At 49.6% G+C, this 18,761-nt stretch overlaps 1 long non-coding RNA gene and 1 other non-coding gene across 2 annotated transcripts in view; one reads left to right on the top strand and one right to left on the bottom strand.

Annotated features, from left to right (window-relative positions):
* The first annotated feature begins 10,586 nt into the window (after positions 1 to 10,586).
* Positions 10,587 to 18,761, top strand: part of LOC143363349 (uncharacterized) — a 92,374-nt gene continuing 84,199 nt past the window's right edge. Inside the window, exon 1 of the long non-coding RNA XR_013083803.1 lies at positions 10,587 to 11,690. This is a non-coding gene — a long non-coding RNA (uncharacterized LOC143363349). The remainder of the gene's footprint in view (positions 11,691 to 18,761) is intronic.
* LOC143363350 (5.8S ribosomal RNA) lies at positions 14,068 to 14,222 on the bottom strand. Its single transcript, XR_013083804.1, has one exon. It is a non-coding gene; the product is annotated as a 5.8S ribosomal RNA (ribosomal RNA).

An 18,761-nucleotide genomic window follows, 5' to 3' on the forward strand; every position in this document is an offset into this window, starting at 1 on the left:
GAGACGAAGTTGGTCGTTTCAGTTTCTCCTCTGTTTAGCATCAGCCGCTTTGTCTCGTCGGTGCGATCTTTGTCATGTTGGTCGTCTTGGATATTGTCTCGCTTCCTTTTTTGCTTCTCACACTCGATTTCCATTTTTGACGTCGTATCAGCGCAGCATGTGCTTTGATGCGGCGTTACTTTTTGGCGGTCAAAATGGCGGCCAAGGTGGCGAGGAGCGTACACAGCACAGTTTTTTACTTATTATTTCACTTGCAAGCACTATTTTGTTAAGATAACTGATAGAAGCTGTTAGTCCACTCGCGTATTGCGCGTATGAGAACGGGTGTAGAGATATGCTCACTGTAGTTCGCGCTTTGGCATTATGAAGTACTTGGATGTTGCCCGGCGAGTGCCGCCCAGGCGATGTCGACGGTTTTCCGGTAATAACTTTTGCGTTTTTAGAGTTTTCCGCACGGTTTTTACACAGAACTGTTTGGGATCACAAGGGCTACACACTAGTTATTGATAAATCATTCTTGAGGCACTTTTAACCACTTTAATGACACTAGAATTACGGAGCGACGTGAAGACGCGTCGTTACTCTGCGCCACCTAGCGGTGAAGTCAGTAGATAGGGACAGGTAGTGTTGTAGATCATGAGTCGGGTTGCCCCGGCTGCGCCGTACCTCGAACATACAGTTCATACCGGCTTCTACTTCATATTCGTCATGGCAGATGTTATGGCTCTACTCTCTCGTCGCCTGCCTTTATGTGTGGAGGGACAAGCAACGTCGATTCCACTGCCACCTCGAGTCCAACCCATTCCAGGAACTCCCGCTATAAGCGGGAGGGGCTTGAATCCCGGCCCAAGGGGTTAAGATCCCGAAGGATCTTAACCGCTGGTGGTGTCCAATCGTTCATGCGTTCAACTTCACTTTAGTTTTAGTACGTCTCGCGCGAAGTTCCGGAAGCTCTTGAAGAAAGCTTCGCTTACCAGGAGTGCTTGCTGCACCGGCCACTGGTGACCTTTAGCAGCAGCCTCCTGGCGTAGGAGTTTTTGCGCTTGATCGTACTGCGGACAAACGTACAAGATGTAGCTAGGTGTTTCCACTTCGCCGCAATCGCAGTGTTCGTCCTTCATTAAAGTGAATTCCTTGAGCTTCGCATGGAAGTCTCCGTGTCCGCTTAGGAATTGTGTGACGTAGTGATCGTTAATTACCCATCGCGCGCGGAGACGGTCTGATAGATCGTTGAAGTATTGGAAGGTAGTCCTTCCCTTCGTCGATGACGACCATCTCCGTTGCCTCACCGCCAGAGCTGCTCGCCTTACCTCAGCTAGTGCATCGGCGGGCGTTACAGCTCCGGAAGCCAGACCGGCTTGACTAATACGACATGTCTCAAATTCGATATTAAGTTCTTTTCGTATCTTGTAGGCGCATATTCGCTCCGCTATCACCAAGTCTATCGGTACCGCGCCGGCGATCACGGGGACCGCGTCCGTCGATACCGTTCTATAGGCCTTGATGCAGCCAAGCAGAGCTCTCCTCTGCGCTTTGATGAGAGTTTCTCTCGATACAAAGGTGAGAAGATCTGCCCAACCCGCAGCAGCGTACGCCACGATTGGGACGAATAGACCACGGTACATAGTACGCATGGCCCGGTGTCCCAATCCCCAGTTCGAACGAGCAATCATTGAAAACGCATTACACGTCTCCATAGACTTAGCACTCACATACGCAACATGGGAGGTAACTCCCAGTTGTTTGTCAAAGTATACGCCGAGGTACCGAATGGTATCCTTTACGGCTATACTTCTGCCATCAATCCTCACCACAGGCGGCCTTTCTCTATGGAGGGAGCCTTTTAGCAAGATCATCTCGGTCTTAGGAGCAGATAGCGATAACTTTTGTGATTTGCACCACGCAGAAATCGCATCTGCTACCTTTTGGCCTCTGAGCCGGAGTTCTTTCCTCGTGTTGCTATTGACAAGTACTCGAACGTCATCCGCATAGGCGATGGGCTCGCAATCGAGCCCGGTGTTCGATAAGAGCTGTAGAACTCCGACAAAGACTAAGTTCCAACAGCTTGGACCGAGAATTGATCCCTGTGGGCAGCCTTTGGTTACGACTTTCCTCACTTCTCCGTGATTGGACACTATGGTCACCACACGGTTGGAGAAATAGTCCACCATTAGCCGATAAAGATTGCGTGGACAACCTCGCCTCCTCAGCTCACTGAGGATGCTCGGCCACCAGACATTGTCAAATGCCCCCGAGATGTCGAAGGCGAGCGCCAGGACATACTTATCTTCGCAGCTGGACACCAGACCCCTCAGCTTTACCACGGCATCTTCCGTGGATCGCCCAGGTCTAAATCCGCATTGCCGGCCAGATGCGTATTCCGGGCTTAGGAACACTTTAGCTAAACGCATCGCGCTTGTTCTGGAGTGTCGCTCTCGGACGAATCGTCCGGGATTAACGCATCCAGTAGCGCGGACGCGGTGGACTCGAAGTCCACCGTGTGTCCTTGATTTGTGCGAATGTTGGACATCACTGTTCCAACATTCAGCTTTCCTTGTGTGATCTTGTAAACAAGACCCCACGGTTCTTTGTTCCCCTGCTCGGTTACAAAGTTTTTCCAACTTTGTAGCCTTGCAGCTCGCACGGCAGCCGTGTAGGCTTTTCTCTGCACGAGATACTCAGCCTTTGGTTCTGCCTTCTCGACCTCCGAACATCTCGGGTTTTGGAAGGCGCGCCTACATTTGTAGACCCGCTTCTTCCGTCTCGTCAAATCTGGTGTCCACCACGGGACAGATTTAGAGTGCCACCGCTTGGATCGCATGGAGGATTCACACTCTTGGATAATCGAGAGTAGATTTTCCGTTGACATCGGCTGCAATCACGACTCAGTTATGGTTTAGCGCCGCAAGCACATTCTCCAGTCGAGCTAGACTGGGTTCAATGTCCTCCGAACATTGAAAGTACTGGCTGACTAGGTAGACGTTTCCAAAATTGCCATTTACGCTTACGCAGGAGAAGTGCGTGTCGCACAGATGCGTGAGTTTGACCACGGTTAGATCCCGGTTTATGACAACTGTTGCTGCCATAGATTGGTCTCCTTCCGTGAACACTCCCGCTGTGCCCAGTCCGGGCAATTTGCTCCACCAGCTGTACGGCTCTTGCGCTAGTAACACATCGGATCTCCTGGTATGCAGCAAAGATATGATTTCATCGGTCACGATCCGAGCGCGCTGCACATTATGCTGCATATTATCTGCCTATGAGATCGTCTATCTTCGGTGTGTCTAACCATAATTGGTTCGAGCTACTACTTGCTGTAACGCGACCTGATAGGACTCGCACAGCTTGTCTCTCGACTTGTGGTCGTGCCGCTTGCCTCGATGTTTACAATTGGAGCAAACGGGTCTGCTCTTCTTGTTTTTGCACGAGGCAAAGGTATGCCCCGATTGGGCGCAGTGACCGCATACATCTTCTTTGTGCTTGCATCGTTAGGCCGTGTGGCCGATCTTCTGGCACTTGAAGCACGGAGTTACCGAGACGTAGTCCTGTACATGACAGCACGACCAGCCCATGTAAACTCAGCCTTCCCCACTTTTCAGGCGTCGGCGAACCTTTGGGCTGACTTCGATGACCCAGTTGGCCACCTCACTGCCCTTGGGACCGACTTGAAAGCCGACCTTCAGGTTAGAGGCGAACTCCTTCTGGGTCATTTTAGAGAGGTTTTGCTTCCAGAGACTGGAAGCAACCTCGTCTCTCGTCAACTCTCGAGGAACATCGTACACAATTAGTGACGGGTTCCTTTTGGTTGGCAAGGAGAAAGAGAGTCCTGCATCCTTAAGGCTGCTACTCCCCGTAAAGGCCTGAAGATCCTCTTTGCGTTCCGTCTCGACGACTATGCCACCGGAGTGGATGCGTCGGACCGACTTCACGCGGATCTTCTCCTTATTGGGTTTCACCAAGGAGAGGACAGTAGGCTTGGTCGCTTCGCTGTGCTGCTTCTTGCCCTTTGGGGGGAAGATCTTCACCACATGCTATGGTGGCTTCACCGCGTCTTGGGAAACGTTTTCGACCTTTACCATATCGGCGTAGGGCGATTGCACGCGCTTACCAGCTTGACCGGTCGGCGTTGACCGCGGGGCAGTCAGCGACACAGTCTTTGCACTCACCGCATCTCGAGTCTTCTCTGCTCTAGCCGCTACGAGCTGCCCTTCCAGGTAGCTCGAAGAATGAGCTCCATCACCAGCTCGTTGAGTGCGTTCGCATGTTCGATAATCTTTTCAGCCATGATCTTTGCAACTCGCGATTTCGCGCTCGTGCAAATCTTCGTGACTGATACGACTTCTTTGAAGACCTCTTCTCTCCCGAGATCGAGGGTCCTTTCTTTGGGCCCGGAAGCCGCCTCCTTCGGCTTCCTTCCCTTTTTCATTTTCTTCACCTTGCCTGGTGCTGGCTCGGTGTCGAGTTTGTTCTTGTTGGAGGGGACCGGTTCCTTATCCCCCCTTGAATATGGTCTTCTTGGCGCTCTAGGTTTTCAACCCCGTTGAGCGCCGTGCCATTTTTGTCAGAGACAAGGTTAACACCTTGCCCCTGACCTTTTGAGCTCTTCCCGGACGAAGAGGAAGAGCCCTTCTTTTTTGACGACTTAGTCGTCTTTTTCTTTTCCTCCTTCTTTGGTTCCGAATTTGGCTTCGGTACATCCTCTTTCTTCCCGTCGGCCTCTTCCTTCACATTCTCTATAAGTGCATCGCACCTCTCGAGGGGCACCCTGGGTACAGCTACGACATCGTCGCCTGCTTCCCCGGCCCTCTCGGTATCGGACACAAGGGTGGGTTGGTTGATAACAACCTCTTCCACCTCTGTTGCGGTGACTTCACCCCCGGCAGTGCCGGGCGCTGGATCCACCGACTTTACTCGCTTATTATTCTTTTTATTACCCATATAGCATAGTGTAATTTCATTCCGCTGCGTGTCCCTGCCTCCTCGGACCCTCAAATGGAACCTGCATCCCGCTAGGTTAGGACTTTACCCGGAATATAGTCCGCGGCTATTGGCGCCGATTACTCGAACACCATCCATTTCCTCGCCCAAGCAGAACACCACTCGCTAATAGCTCATGATATTCCAAGCCGATTGACTAAGCATAGGGTTACTTTTCTCGCTTAGCCGCCCATCTAGTCGAAGCAGATGGCCAAAGGTACGTGTTGGCGACGTCTCTCCCGCAGGAGAGGGCCCCCTCAGATCCCAGGATCCTCTTTTCCGACGACAAGGGTCGCCACGCACAGCAAACACATGGACGACGTGGACTTTGAGTGATTGTCTCCTCCACTCCACTGCGCTTTGTTTAGTTCGCTCGACTCCGAAGAGCCTGCCATCCAACGGGACCACGTGGAGGCGCAAGCGCAGCTAAGGCACTGTGACGTGGCAAATTTATCCACGTCCCTCCGATCAAAGATCGAAAGACCGGGCCGCCCTTTGGCAGCACCGTCGCGATAACGGCTGTCGTGATCGATCTCCCTGGGAGCATCAGAGATCCCAGATTGGAGATTAACGCGGTTTAAATGCCGCGCCACTTGGCGCGACGAGAAGTTGCAGGTCCGTGGCCGGGCCCCAGGGGGGCCCGGATTCTTTTCCCTTCTCCCAGGAGCGCGGAAAATCCGAGGAGAAAAGCTCAGGGGACGGCTACAAGGGACACCCTGCAGAAACACATCGGGAAGGACACCGAGCCCGGGTTTGTCAACCCGGAGGCGCCGCACAGTGGGCAATTTGGACGAAATCGGATTCAAAATCAAGGAACTTTCGATAGGAATGAGGTAGAGCGATGAAATTTTTTTTAAATGAAAGCTGAAACTTAGTAGAATATGGGAAATTAGAGAGATGAGGCGGGATGATAGCAGCTTCAATTCTGACTTCTTCAAGATTCCCAGTTCAACTAGATCTTCGGCCGAACTTCGACTCCATACTCCTCGGCAGGATAGCGTTACTGATGTGTATTTCACATCCGATACTGTTTTGGATCTTCGTTGGGTTCCGTAACGAGGAACCTTTAACTTACGATCGCGAAATGTTCAACAAATAAAGTCGGAATTTGTGGGAGAGCTAATTGATTTATTGTACTTTCACAGCGATTCTCGGAAAAGAGGACGAGGGCTCGACGGATTGCCGTGTATATTGACGCGGCTCTCTCCTCTCGCTGAACACCCCGAACTACTCGGTCCGCCCGAAGTGTGCGGGGAGAGAGAGACACGAACCGCGACGACGGCCGAGTCCTCGATACAAACAAAGTTCGGCAATCGCTAATTTGTTGTGTGTGCGTGCGGACGCACAGCGACACCGTACAGCTGATTGCTCGAACAGATACGTTGTACTTCTTCAGCAGCTCGGCGTGTATCGAGGTTCGGTAGTATTCTTTTTTCCTCTCGTGAGCTACAGTGAGGTCGCTCTGTTCTCCCACAATTTGCGCATCTACTACCAACGCGGTATTATCTTTTGCCGCCCCTAAGTCCGGTTTTCTTAGTCCAACACTGGTTTTTATGTGTGGTTCTTCAAATATTGCATCATATTTCTTTGACAGAGCTCGTTTCACATATGATGCTATTGCGTTATGCATGGCAATTCTTACCCCGTGTGTTCTATGGCATACTTGAAGGATATGGTTTAGTGTTTCCACCTCGTCACATCCAGCTCTGCATAGCCGGCTTTCAGTTCTTCCACGGCTACTTCTGGACTTAGTGGGAAGGGTATTGATGCGCAACTTCACCGTATTCAGGTAATCATTCCCAGAGAGGAATCGGGTGCCATCCACTATCCACTGGTGTTGTTGTGGTACATCCCTCGATCTCTTCAAAGCCATTCCATCGCAGGACGAATGGAGCATCATCGCCCAACGTTTCTCTATTTTGTTCTTGTGGTCAAGATCTTCGTTACCATCTCTCAGTCTCCGCTTCGCTCTCGCTATTTCTTGAGCGATAAATGTTGAGGGGTCTAAGGTTCCCTCCACCATGGCATCCAACCGTTGTTTCCTATGGAGTGGCATGAGCCATCTCATTGACGGGATCGAGAGACCGCCGTCTTTAACGTTGGCATGGAAATAAGCGTTAACCAGGACGTGGGGGAACGCCAACCATTTACGCACTGCTCCCCGCACGAGAGCGTCGATCTTTTTAAGCCTGCCAAGGTTGGTGGAACCCAGCGTTAGCACGTGGTATACGCTAGGCAATACGACCACTCTAAGTGCAAAAACGCTTTGCTGGGGTTTAAGCGGTGCCTTGGTCAACTTCTCCAGTGCTTCCAGCAGCTGTTCTTCTGGCTTACACACTGTGCGTCCTTCTGGCGTGAAGGGAACACCCAGATATTTCCACTCGTCCTGCCTCTTCAGTGCCGGTAATGTCCTTCCAGAGCATTGAAATTTGGTGTTACAGTCTACCACAGACTTCGTTTGGTGCGGCACATTCCTAATCGCCACAGTGAATGATTTATTGGCACTGATGTTTTAGCCACACTGTGCGAGGTACTCTGTAGCGATGTCGAGCGATAGCTGGAGGCCCTGCGGAGTCGAGGCGACAAATATTAAGTCGTCCGCAAATGCGCAGGCGTTGTAGTGTTTCCCAGCTATGGTCATTCCCACTTCCGGGGGTATCCTCCTCCGTAGTCCATCCATTACCAAGTTGAATAGTATCGGCGACAGTGGGTCTCCCTGCTTAACGCCGCACGTCGAGTGGATCTTCTCCGACACCCAGTCACCACAGACCAGAGAGGTGGAGCTGTTTTGGTACACATATTCTATGTACGCCACCATTGGGCTAGGGATACCCTTCGTCTTCAATGTGTCAACAATGATCTGATGAGTGACCGAGTCGAATGCCTTGGCAATGTCCACAGAGGCCAGGTATAACGGCTTGAATGTCTGCCTGTTGTATCTCAGCAACATGTCAAACTGAAACGTGTTCTCGGCACATCCATCTACGGGAACAAAAGCTTTCTGTCGTTGGTCCAGAGCAACAGTACTCAGTATCCTACTTGCTAATACCTTGTGGTAAGTTCGTGTTATAACAGATGAGACCATTATTGGCCTGTATTCACCGGGCTCAGCGGCGTTATCCTTTTTGGGGATCAATACAGTTTTTGAATTCAGGAGCCTCTCAGGTACCTTTCCGCAGATCATAAATAAATTGAATACTCGCGAGAGTATTCCAACAGGGACAGCACGTAGTTGTCTTGCTGTGACCATATCGGGGCCGGGTGCGGTGGTCATTTCAGGAAATGCCCTTCTGATCTATTCATTGCCAATCGGACTCCACAAGCAGCTAAGTACTTCTATGCCTTCGCCAACTCCAGGCGTGCTTGTACACTTTCCGGTCATCACAGCTCTCCAGTATGGTGACATTATTGATTCGTCTGTCGTAACGGTGGCCTCCTTGTCCTTTAGGATGGTCCGTAGACATCCACAAGGGTTTTTACGCCACGCTCGTTGAACTCGGGCATACTCCGCCCTACGCCTTTTGCGATTTGAGAGCGTTCCGTCTGGGGCTTCCTTCCCTGTGTGCCTTCGTGTTACTGTCGGTGGTGGGAAGATCTCCATGATGTAGGTTGAGATTTCTTCAAAGAGAACATTAGTGCTATTAGAACTCCACGTGGAACCCTGCACCTTCGAAACGTTCCATTCTTGCCACTGCTTCCCTGATTCTGTCAGCCAGGGGGGTCCCTCCTCACCCGACTGAAGTTCTCCGTCCGCAGTTGGTTGTTCTTGCGGTAGCGTAGTCAAGGTAAGCTCTTGGATGATATCCGCGACTGCTTGCTTGTGATTTTTATAGCGCCGTTGTCCATTGATCGCCTCTAGTTTTCTATTGGGGAAGAAGGGCAACAGGGCCTGGTTGATAAATCGCTCACCTGCGATGGTAAGGTGAGCTTCCTGCCGTGCAAGGAGCGCAGCTTCCTCAGTAGACCAAGGAGCTTTCTTTGTGGTGATGTTTGCCACTTGTTGTTCGTCGTGCCAGCTCTTGTGTTGTCGCTGCTCATGTACACCCCTCCCTCTAGAGGAAGTAAACGACCTATCGCATCCGGACATCCTACATGCGAATGCTAATGTGGGGTCAGCTTGATCGTAATCTGCTGTACCAGAAGTATTAGTTGGGCCAATTGAGCCTGTGGGCCCACCAGCAATTATTTTATTCATCCGAGGCTTGTTTGTGGTTTCAGGGCCAACTAATTTGCGGCCGAGAGGGCTGGCAACCCGCAAGGCCGTTGATCGCAGAGGCAGTTTTTAGCTTCCTCCGAGGCGGTACTAATTGCGGGAACCAACGAAGAGGCAACTGCTTGCTAAACTATGCCCTCAGAAGCAGTTGCGGCGAGCCTAGCTGCTTAAGGGGGCCGGCAGGCATATGGCCTTGACTGTCACGCTATATTACGCTACTTAGAGATTTAGTGTTCGTATCGAAAAAAAGGCTCTATACAGACGTAGCAAAGACATGTACAAACACGGTGGTATGCATTTTTAATTAATTACTTACTTATTTAAGACGTAAAATGTCTAGGAAAAAAGGCATAGCGTAACATAGCGTGACAGTCAAGGCCAAATGCCTGCCGGCCACCTAAAGAGAATGATGGTTGTTACTCCCGACCGTTAAACCCGGCCAGGAGCAACAGTGCAGACCATCATTGTCCCTGCTTGGGGAGCGCGACATTACGCCGCTCCCCCCACTCTGACGATCCGGTCCTCCACCAGTGATCGCAACGCTTGTGGCTGACGTTCACAGGGGGCAGCCCCCCCCCCCCCCGCTAACCAAAGGGTCGGTCCGGCGTCCTCCCACGAGTGGTGCGCGCTCTTACGTCTGCGGCTTCCGCGACGCGCGGCCCGGCAGGGAATTTCACCCCAGCCGGGGGGATTCGGCGGTGGGTCCACCTTACCCGTTAAACCCTCAGGATAGTCACATGAATGGTGATCTTCCACGGCAATGCCTCTCCTTAAGGCGGTGGCCCCGCCGTGCATCCCCTCCATAACTCCGTACGCGTACACGAGATTTGCAAGGGTACGGGAGGCCCGCTCTCATTTGTTAACAATGCAAAAATAGTACTGTTCTGTAGTCAAAATCGCTAGATAAAAGTTCAATCTAGGGTGGAGAGGTCCTCAGAAGTCCTACTTTTGCGTTTTTTAGCCGTAATTTGCAATATTCAGCAGCATACTGCTTGTCGAGTGACATTATCGTAAATATCGAGAGATTCAGAGCTCGTATGGAGTTCGTAGGACCTTTCCTAAATTACGGCTAAAAAACGCAAAAGTAGGACTTCTGAGGACCTTTCCACCCTAGATTGAACTTTTATCTAGCGATTTTGACTACAGAACAGTACTATTTTTGCATTGTTAACAAATGAGAGCGGGCCTCCCGTACCCTTGCAAATCTCGTGTACGCGTACGGAGTTAGGGAGGGGATGCACGGCGGGGCCACCGCCTTAACCCGTCGCATGGCGTTTACGCCTCTCTTGGGAAACGGTTGCTCTACCCCCATTTGTCATAAGCGAAAGGCAACGTTGAGCCTAACGCCTCAGGGTGAAGTCCGCAACGCAAGCTATGACTCCAGATGTTCGGGAGTCATAGTTACTCCCGCCGTTTACCCGCGCTTATTTTAATTTCTTCACGTTGGCATTTACAGCACTGGGCAGAAATCACATTGCGTCAACACCCGTGGGGGCCATCGCAATGCTTTGTTTTAATTAGACAGTCGGATTCCCCTAGTCCGTGCCAGTTCTGAGCTGAGCGTTGAATGGCGGCCGAAGAGGACGACCGTTCTAGACAGAAGCCTCGCAGCAAGGAAGATCCGCGAGAGGCCAAGGCACGGAACCGAGCTCGGATTTCCATCAATGTGTTCACCTCGCCCAGGCCCGGCACGTCAGCCAGACCTGCTTCCCGACCAAGCCCGACACGCCCCGCTCCTCAGAGCCAATCCTTATTCCGAAGTTACGGATCCAATTTTCCGACTTCCCTTACCTACATTAATCTATCGACTAGAGGCTCTTTATCTTGGAGACCTGATGCGGATATGGGTACGAACCAGCGGACACCTCCACGTGGCCCTCTCCTGGATTTTCAAGGTCCGAGGGGAAGATCCGGACACCGCCGTAACTGCGGTGCTCTTCGCGTTCCAAACCCTATCTCCCTGCTAGAGGTTTCCAGGGAACTCGAACGATTATACAGAAAAGAAAACTTTCCCCACATCTCCCGACGGCGTCTCCAGGTCATTTTGGGTTACCCCGACGAACACTCTTACGAGGGCCCGAATGGTATGCGGTTCTGCTGCCGGGTTCCGGAATAGAAAGCGGATTCCCTTTCGCCCGATGGGTGTGCGTGTTTGTACATTTGCTCTTAGGACACCTCATCTACATAGGATTTCTCTTAGGGCTTAGGATCGACTGACTCGTGTGCAACGGCTGTTCACACGAAACCCTTCTCCACGTGAGTCCTCCAGGGCCTCGCTGGAGTATTTGCTACTACCACCAACATTTGCACCGACGGCGGCTCCAGGCAGGCTCACGCCCATACCCTTCTGCGCACACCGCCGCGACCCTCCTACTCGTCAGAGCTTCAGGGAGGACGTTTACGCAAACAGCGCAAACGTCCAACCCCACTTGCCGCTGACGGCGGAGTATCGGCGCGACGCTTCAGCGCCATCCATTTTCAGGGCTAGTTGCTTCGGCAGGTGAGTTGTTACACACTCCTTAGCGGATCACCATCGTTCGAGTCCCAACGTGTACGCTCTGGGTGCGCCTCTCCTCGCAATGAGAGCGAGACGCCCCGAGAGTGCGAGGCCGCATCGTAACGCGGCCCATCCTCCCTTGGTCGACGCAAAGGTACGACCTTCACTTTCATTGCGTCCGTGTTTCAAGACGGGTCCTGAGAGTACCCAAAGCAGTAGCGTCGCTGACCGGTAATTCGAAGCTTGGCCAGTCCGAGGACACCGCCTGCTAACAGCTGGTTAGGCCCGAAGACGGCACCAGGTCCGTAACCGAGCTTGCGGCGGGGCTAACGCACACACATTCGAGAATGGATTGGTTGCGGCCCGATACCGTCAGAGTACCGTCACGCAGCCGGCCAGGCGATCGAGCGTCTGCCGTGTGCGCACGTAGCGACACGACAGGCATCAACTCGGGCCGTAGACCAACACGCAACGGGTCGCGACGTTCTACTAAGGGAGAAGTGCACGACTACGAGACCGGAACATTTGCCGAAGATGGTGTACCCTCACACTGGAAACCACGAAGGCCCATACGGGGTATCTGCGCACCAACGGAAGCCAGCCTCGTCGACGATGAATCTCCCCATTCGATCTTTTGGGTTTCTCAGGTTTATCCCTAAACGGTTTCACGTACTCTTGAACTCTCTCTTCAAAGTTCTTTTCAACTTTCCCTCACAGTACTTGTTCGCTATCGGTCTCGTGGTCATATTTAGCCTTAGATGGAGTTTACCACCCACTTAGGGCTGCACTCTCAAGCAACCCGACTCTAAGGAGAGGTCCTCCCGAACCGCGTACCGGTCGCTACGGGCCTGGCACCCTCTACGGGTAAAGGGCCCCATTCAAGATGGACTTGGACGCGGTTCGACGTCACGGGATAAATGGACCCTCCTAAACACTACATTTCCCAACGGCGGAACCGCGGGATTCAGTGCTGGGCTCATTCCTGTTCGCTCGCCGCTACTAAGGAAAGCCTTGTTAGTTTCTTTTCCTCCGCTTAGTAATATACTTAAATTCAGCGGGTAATCTCGCCTACTGTGAGGTCGCCAAACATGAAAAATAATGTTTCGTATATTTCACCGAAAGCATTAAAAGTACATGAGAACGTACAGAGGAGCACAAAAAAAAATAAAACAAAACCATATGTCTTATGCGCCACACCAAAGTGCCTTTTCTCTATATAATATATAGAGTGATTTCTTCATTTTGTTCGTCGATCGGAAACTCTCGCTAGACGATCAGCCGGTTAACTTTAACGTCCGTCGAAAAGAACTTCCGGGGACTGGACGACCGACAGATCGCGTGGTCTCGCGATCGACAATGAAGAAAAAAAAGACAGGGGGGGGACCGACAAAGGTTTGTTTCTTCACCTTCTCGTGCTCTGCGTGACAACACGTTGGTGACAACGATGTTCGAAAGCCACTCCATAGAGGAGTATATATATTTTCAACACCCGGTGGGGTTTCTCTACTACACTTGACACACGGGGGTACAGAAACGCTGCACGACGCGATATCATCGATCAAACCAAAGAGACACGAGATCTCGGTCGTCATTCAATTCAACGAACATGGCGATGGAATCCGCAACGGATTTGCGAGGACACCCGACGACGGGGAAATTATTCAACCGGATACAAGTACGTGTGCGCATCCCGCACAATGCCAAATGTTGCTATGTCCATCAGTCATCAAAGCGTTCGTAGAACGAGAGACCTCTCTCTCGCGAACTCTAAGAATATGTTTGTCGAAGTCGCTGGAAACGACAACCCTCCGCCGCAATTATGTGTAGAGAGACACACATACACGCACAGACGTATTTTATTTTATATATCTGCCTGGGGCTTACGTTGTACACCACAGTCGCACACAGATTTTACACGGGTGTCCATATCACTTTCTTTATTTGTGTCCCTTCACTGTAGTCTCTTGAGACTCTTACACCTTTCATATACGCATCATTTAGACGACGTCGGGAGTGCGTAAAATGTTCGATAGTGAAACGCTTCTTCCGCAATGCGAATCGTTCCAGAGAGAAGAGAGAGATTTCGATCATCGGAGCGGTGTTTACGGGCGGTCGTATTGTAAATACGACTCACGACGCCGCAAAATACTCACGCAAGTCCGAATGTGATGCAGTCCATTCTCTTTCCTTCTTCTTACGAAACTGTTAGATTTTCACAGAACCGTGTCAAACGCCGACGAAACGCCCATTGTTCGCTCGTACGTAGCATCTTTGCAACCCGACTCAGAAACGTTCTTTGCGCCCTCCACAATTCGACATGGAGAGGTAAGTGACGGCGGGGACTTACAAGAGCAACGCAAGCAGTATTTGGTTACGTAAACGACCCTCAGCCAGGCGTGGTCCAGGAATTGTATCCGTGGACCGCAATGTGCGTTCGAAATGTCGATGTTCATGTGTCCCGCAGTTCACACGTTCACGCGCAATTAGCTGCGTTCTTCATCGACCCACAAGCCAAGTGATCCACCGTTCAGGGTAATCGTATAATTTGATTTATAATCTACATATAATTATGTCTCTTGTTCTGCGGTTCATAAGAACGCCGATACCTGAAAGCTCCAACCAGTGCGCGAAGGAGATTCGGGCGTCGTTTTTAAGGACGACACGATCATCCGTAGAAACGAAAACCGTCAGAGTACGCGAGGCAATGCACACGTATCCGACGGCCGGGCGGAAAATACATTGAAAAACCTTTAAAGTGGAAAACACAGGAGGAGAATTCAGAAAACGACGGGGATCATAGACAACCCGATACTGGATCCCGACACTTCTCCTCCTCTCTTATTGGAGAATGAACTCGATAACTAGCGGACTTCACAGCCGTCTCTGGCCGTGCGCGATCGTTCGTCCCAAGCTCTTGTGCGCTATACTATCGCCACACAGAGAGTAGAGTGTCAGAATCGCACATAGCTTTACGCGAGCTACGCAGCCGGTCCTCTCTAAACACATTTCCAATTGTGCACGGAGAACGATTATTCGATACTAGCGGACTTCACAACCGACTCTGGTCGTGCGCTATCTCATTCGTTCCAAGCTCTTGTGAGCGGTATATTATCGCCACACAGAGAGTAGGGTGTCAAACATCGCACATAACTTTGAAAAGCAAGCTTCACAGCCGGTCCTCTCGAATATACATGATCGTCAACGAACACGCATGCGGCGACGTTTTGTGCTCTCTGTTATACGCGAACTCGATAAATAGAGCGGGACTCACAGCCGGCTCTGGCAGCGGTCATTCGTCCCAAGCTCGTGTGTGCGCTATCGCCACACAGAGTAGGGTGTCAGACTCACGCAGCTTTAAAAGCGAGCTTCACAGCCGGTCCTTCTCTCATTCTATTTCTCAACGTTCGTGAAAGAACACAACGCGTTCACCGCAAGTTTTCCACAGGCTACCCTGTTGTCCTCTTTTTCTCTAGAGGAGAGACAATACCATCGTTTCCAATGGACGTTTCTCGGACATCACAGGCGAAGACCGAGGAAGCGCGATATGTGGATTCGAATCGACGCTTACATCCCTGTTCTTGCGACCGTAATTGTCCATATAATTGTCGAGAGCCTGCACACAGGCAGACCAAAGGCTTATATTATAATATACACGTCTCTTTGACACGAGGTATTTTTATCAAAAAGAACACGATCCATCAGGTGGCGGGTGAAAAACATCGAATCGTAACGACGGGTATTTCTATATTCGTGGTTAAGCTATAACATGCAGCGTCCGACGGGAAACCGTTCCGTATCGATCGTTCGAGTTTACAATGTGAACGTCGGTGACGATTCCCGAAGACCCGAGATACAGTTCTTCGCTCTCACTCCCCAATACAAGTAAACAATGTGATGCTCCACCTACACACAAGCACCGTCTGTTTCCTCGAGTGTCATTCTCATTGAGATCTTTCGTCCCATTGTCGAAAGAGGGCATATATTATATTGCCGTGTTTGTGCACAAATGGTCTGGCGGGCTCTCTGCGCCTTAATTTTGGCCAACAACGTTGCGCGAACGGACGGGAGAATCGTACGCGTTTAGTAACTATGTACTCCGTGTAAAGTAAGCGCGACGACCTCCACACGTAAGCCGTTGCATGGGGAGTAGTTCGTCGCTATACACATCCCCTACTCTTTATTTTCTCATCATTTATTTTCTCATCATACGATGATTACACAGGAGAGTGAATTCCTTTTATAATATCCTTGTACTCTCCGGTTGGTCTTTTCTGTGTGCTTTGAAAGCATTTTTGTATAAATATATGTCGGAGGCTGGTCGGCAGTATTTTCAAACGGTGCGCTCATTGCTCTGTTCACACGATCGGTTCACAATCACACGAACAAATTCCACCGCGGAGGCACAACTCGATCACACTTTAAACAATATAAAATCTCGCAAAGGACTGAGAGACACGTTAACGAGTCCACGGGTCACTCAGAATATCTACGTCTTTACTTTTATGTCTCTCCGATGCGTATCTGACTCCAAAAAATGCGATGCGACTCCGTACGAGGTTACGAGAAGAATGCCACGAGCATTCAAAACAAACAACGCAACGCCGATCGCTTCTTGATATTGCTCTGGAAACCGAGCATGGCCTGTTACGACTCAAATTCGCTCAGGCTATCAGGAGCGTGTAGAGAGATGTACACGACAACAAAAATACAGAAACTATTCTCAAAAATACAAAGACGCTATTTCGCCAACCGTGGTCACGTTCAACAGGGCTCCAGGCCATATTTCCACGGAACCCTATCTCGCATCTCTCTTTCCGCAATCCGCAAAGAAATAAAACAATAAAACAAATGTTATAAGAGAATATTACAACGAGCATTACACGTCGTTGCCATCGGGCTACGTCGCTGCGCCTCGCCCCGACACGGCCCTCCTGACTGTCACACGTCCTCGTGTGCAATTACAATGACTTTATATATCGTCTGTAAAAGAAATATCATCTATGTTTCCCGTTCGTCCATTCTGACAAAATATTGATTGAGTTCTGATTGCCGTGTTCGCCATATGATCTATGCCAAAGCACCATACAAGAAAACCAATTCCCGATAAACCATAATCAAATAATTCGGTATCACAAAGTGAAACAATTCAGCCAAGCAGTTCTGACGCACAGTGAGCTCAAGTCAACAATACCAAATATTTACTGTATCCACTACTGGACACAGTAAAAGAAAAGGAACAAAGCCAACTCATGTGGCAGCCGACCAACCATGTGGTCACACATATCACAGTCAACTCATATGACTCTCGACCAACCATTTGGTCACACATATCACAGTCAACTCATATGACTCTCGACCAACCATTTGGTCACACATATCACAGTCAACTCATGTGACTCTCAACCAACCATGTGGTCACACATCTCAGTCATCAACATGACCCAAAACATCCATCGTCTGCCGTTACATCGCCCCGCCTCCTTTACCAGCTAAACTGGGTTTGGGAATAATGGCTTACGACTAATAAGCACGACGCATGGATTTTTCACATGTTTCTTTCCTCACTGTTGTCATCCCCGACACTGGCACATTCTGCCAATTCAACGTCACTACAATGATTGCACATATCAAGCTCCATGGGAACAGAACTATCAGGCATCAATCTCAATCGCTCGTGAGCATATTTAAGTATTCTATTGCCATTTACGGGCTTCAAACGGTATCTGTCATTAGGCAAAACTTCGATTATTTTATACGGACCGCGAAATTTAGCATCTAATTTCGTTTGATTTCGTTCGTGATTTTCTATAAGGACGTAATTGCCGACCGAAAATTTAATAATTTTTGCCTTACTACTATCGAATCGAGTTTTGTCTTGCACAGCATTTTGATCGATCGCTTGGGTCGCTTGCTCTCTGATATCCGAAAGATCGAGTTCTTCATCCTCATCATTAATAACTGACAAAGATATTGGCCTGGCAACTTTACCTATAAGTAATTCTAAAGGGCTGTGCTTAGTTATACGATTCATTGTACAATTCAATGCAAGTTGGACATCTTCAAGAGACTCTTGCCAAGACTTTTCATTATTTAATTCTACCGCTGTAAGCATATTTTTAAGAGTGCTCATTATTCTTTCTACCTGACCATTAGCACGACACGTACCCGTAGCAATTAGGTGCAGGTCAATATTGTGGGTCTTGCAGAAGTCACGAAAGTTATTATTCGCAAAGCATCTGCTCTGGTCGGCAATGATTCTAGACGGTGCCCCAAATAGATTTACACAATAATTCAATGCTGTAATAGAACTTGTTGCGTCTATATTTGTGGTATGTCGTAAAATTACAAATTTAGTGAGTGCGTCGATAAACACAAATACGTATTCCTTTAGGTTATTTTTGCCACTAAGTTTTCCCGTAGCATCGACATGAATCGTATGCCACGGTATACTCACCTTTGGGATGGAATGCAATTCAGCTTGCACTTTACCTGAGTGAGACTTTAATAATTTACACGTGACACAATTTTCGACAAATTTACGAACGTACTTAGACATATTAGGAAACCAGTAATGTTGATAAACCTTTTCTAATGTTTTGTTCCAACCAAGATGCATAATAGACTCGTGAATATTATTAATTACGGACCATCGAAAATGTAGCGGAACTATGGGTAAATATTGGCTACGATTATTACGTTGTATTTTCCTACGCAAAACTCCGGATTTCAGCAAATATGTTTTAGCAGTATCAGGGTCCATTTCATTGTTTTCCAATTGAGAAATAATTTTATTTAATTCGTCATCTCGTCTTTGCTCACCCTGTAACCAATTTTCTGATATTTCAGCCAAATTAACCCGCTTCTCTTCGACCCGTTTGTGACTGTTCTTGATCGGTAAAGGGTTTCGCGAGAAGAAATCCGCATGACTCATGCGCTTTCCTTCTCGGTATATTATATCAAAATCGTATGCCTGAAGAAATGCCCACCATCTGTGTACCCGCGGTGTGAGATCAATTTTTGTACGCGAGGCTTTAAGCGAGTTGCAGTCAGTGACAACTAGAAATTGTCTTCCTT

Source organism: Halictus rubicundus, unplaced genomic scaffold (assembly GCF_050948215.1).
Source record: "Halictus rubicundus isolate RS-2024b unplaced genomic scaffold, iyHalRubi1_principal scaffold0035, whole genome shotgun sequence".
Taxonomy (NCBI): Eukaryota; Metazoa; Arthropoda; class Insecta; order Hymenoptera; family Halictidae; genus Halictus; species Halictus rubicundus.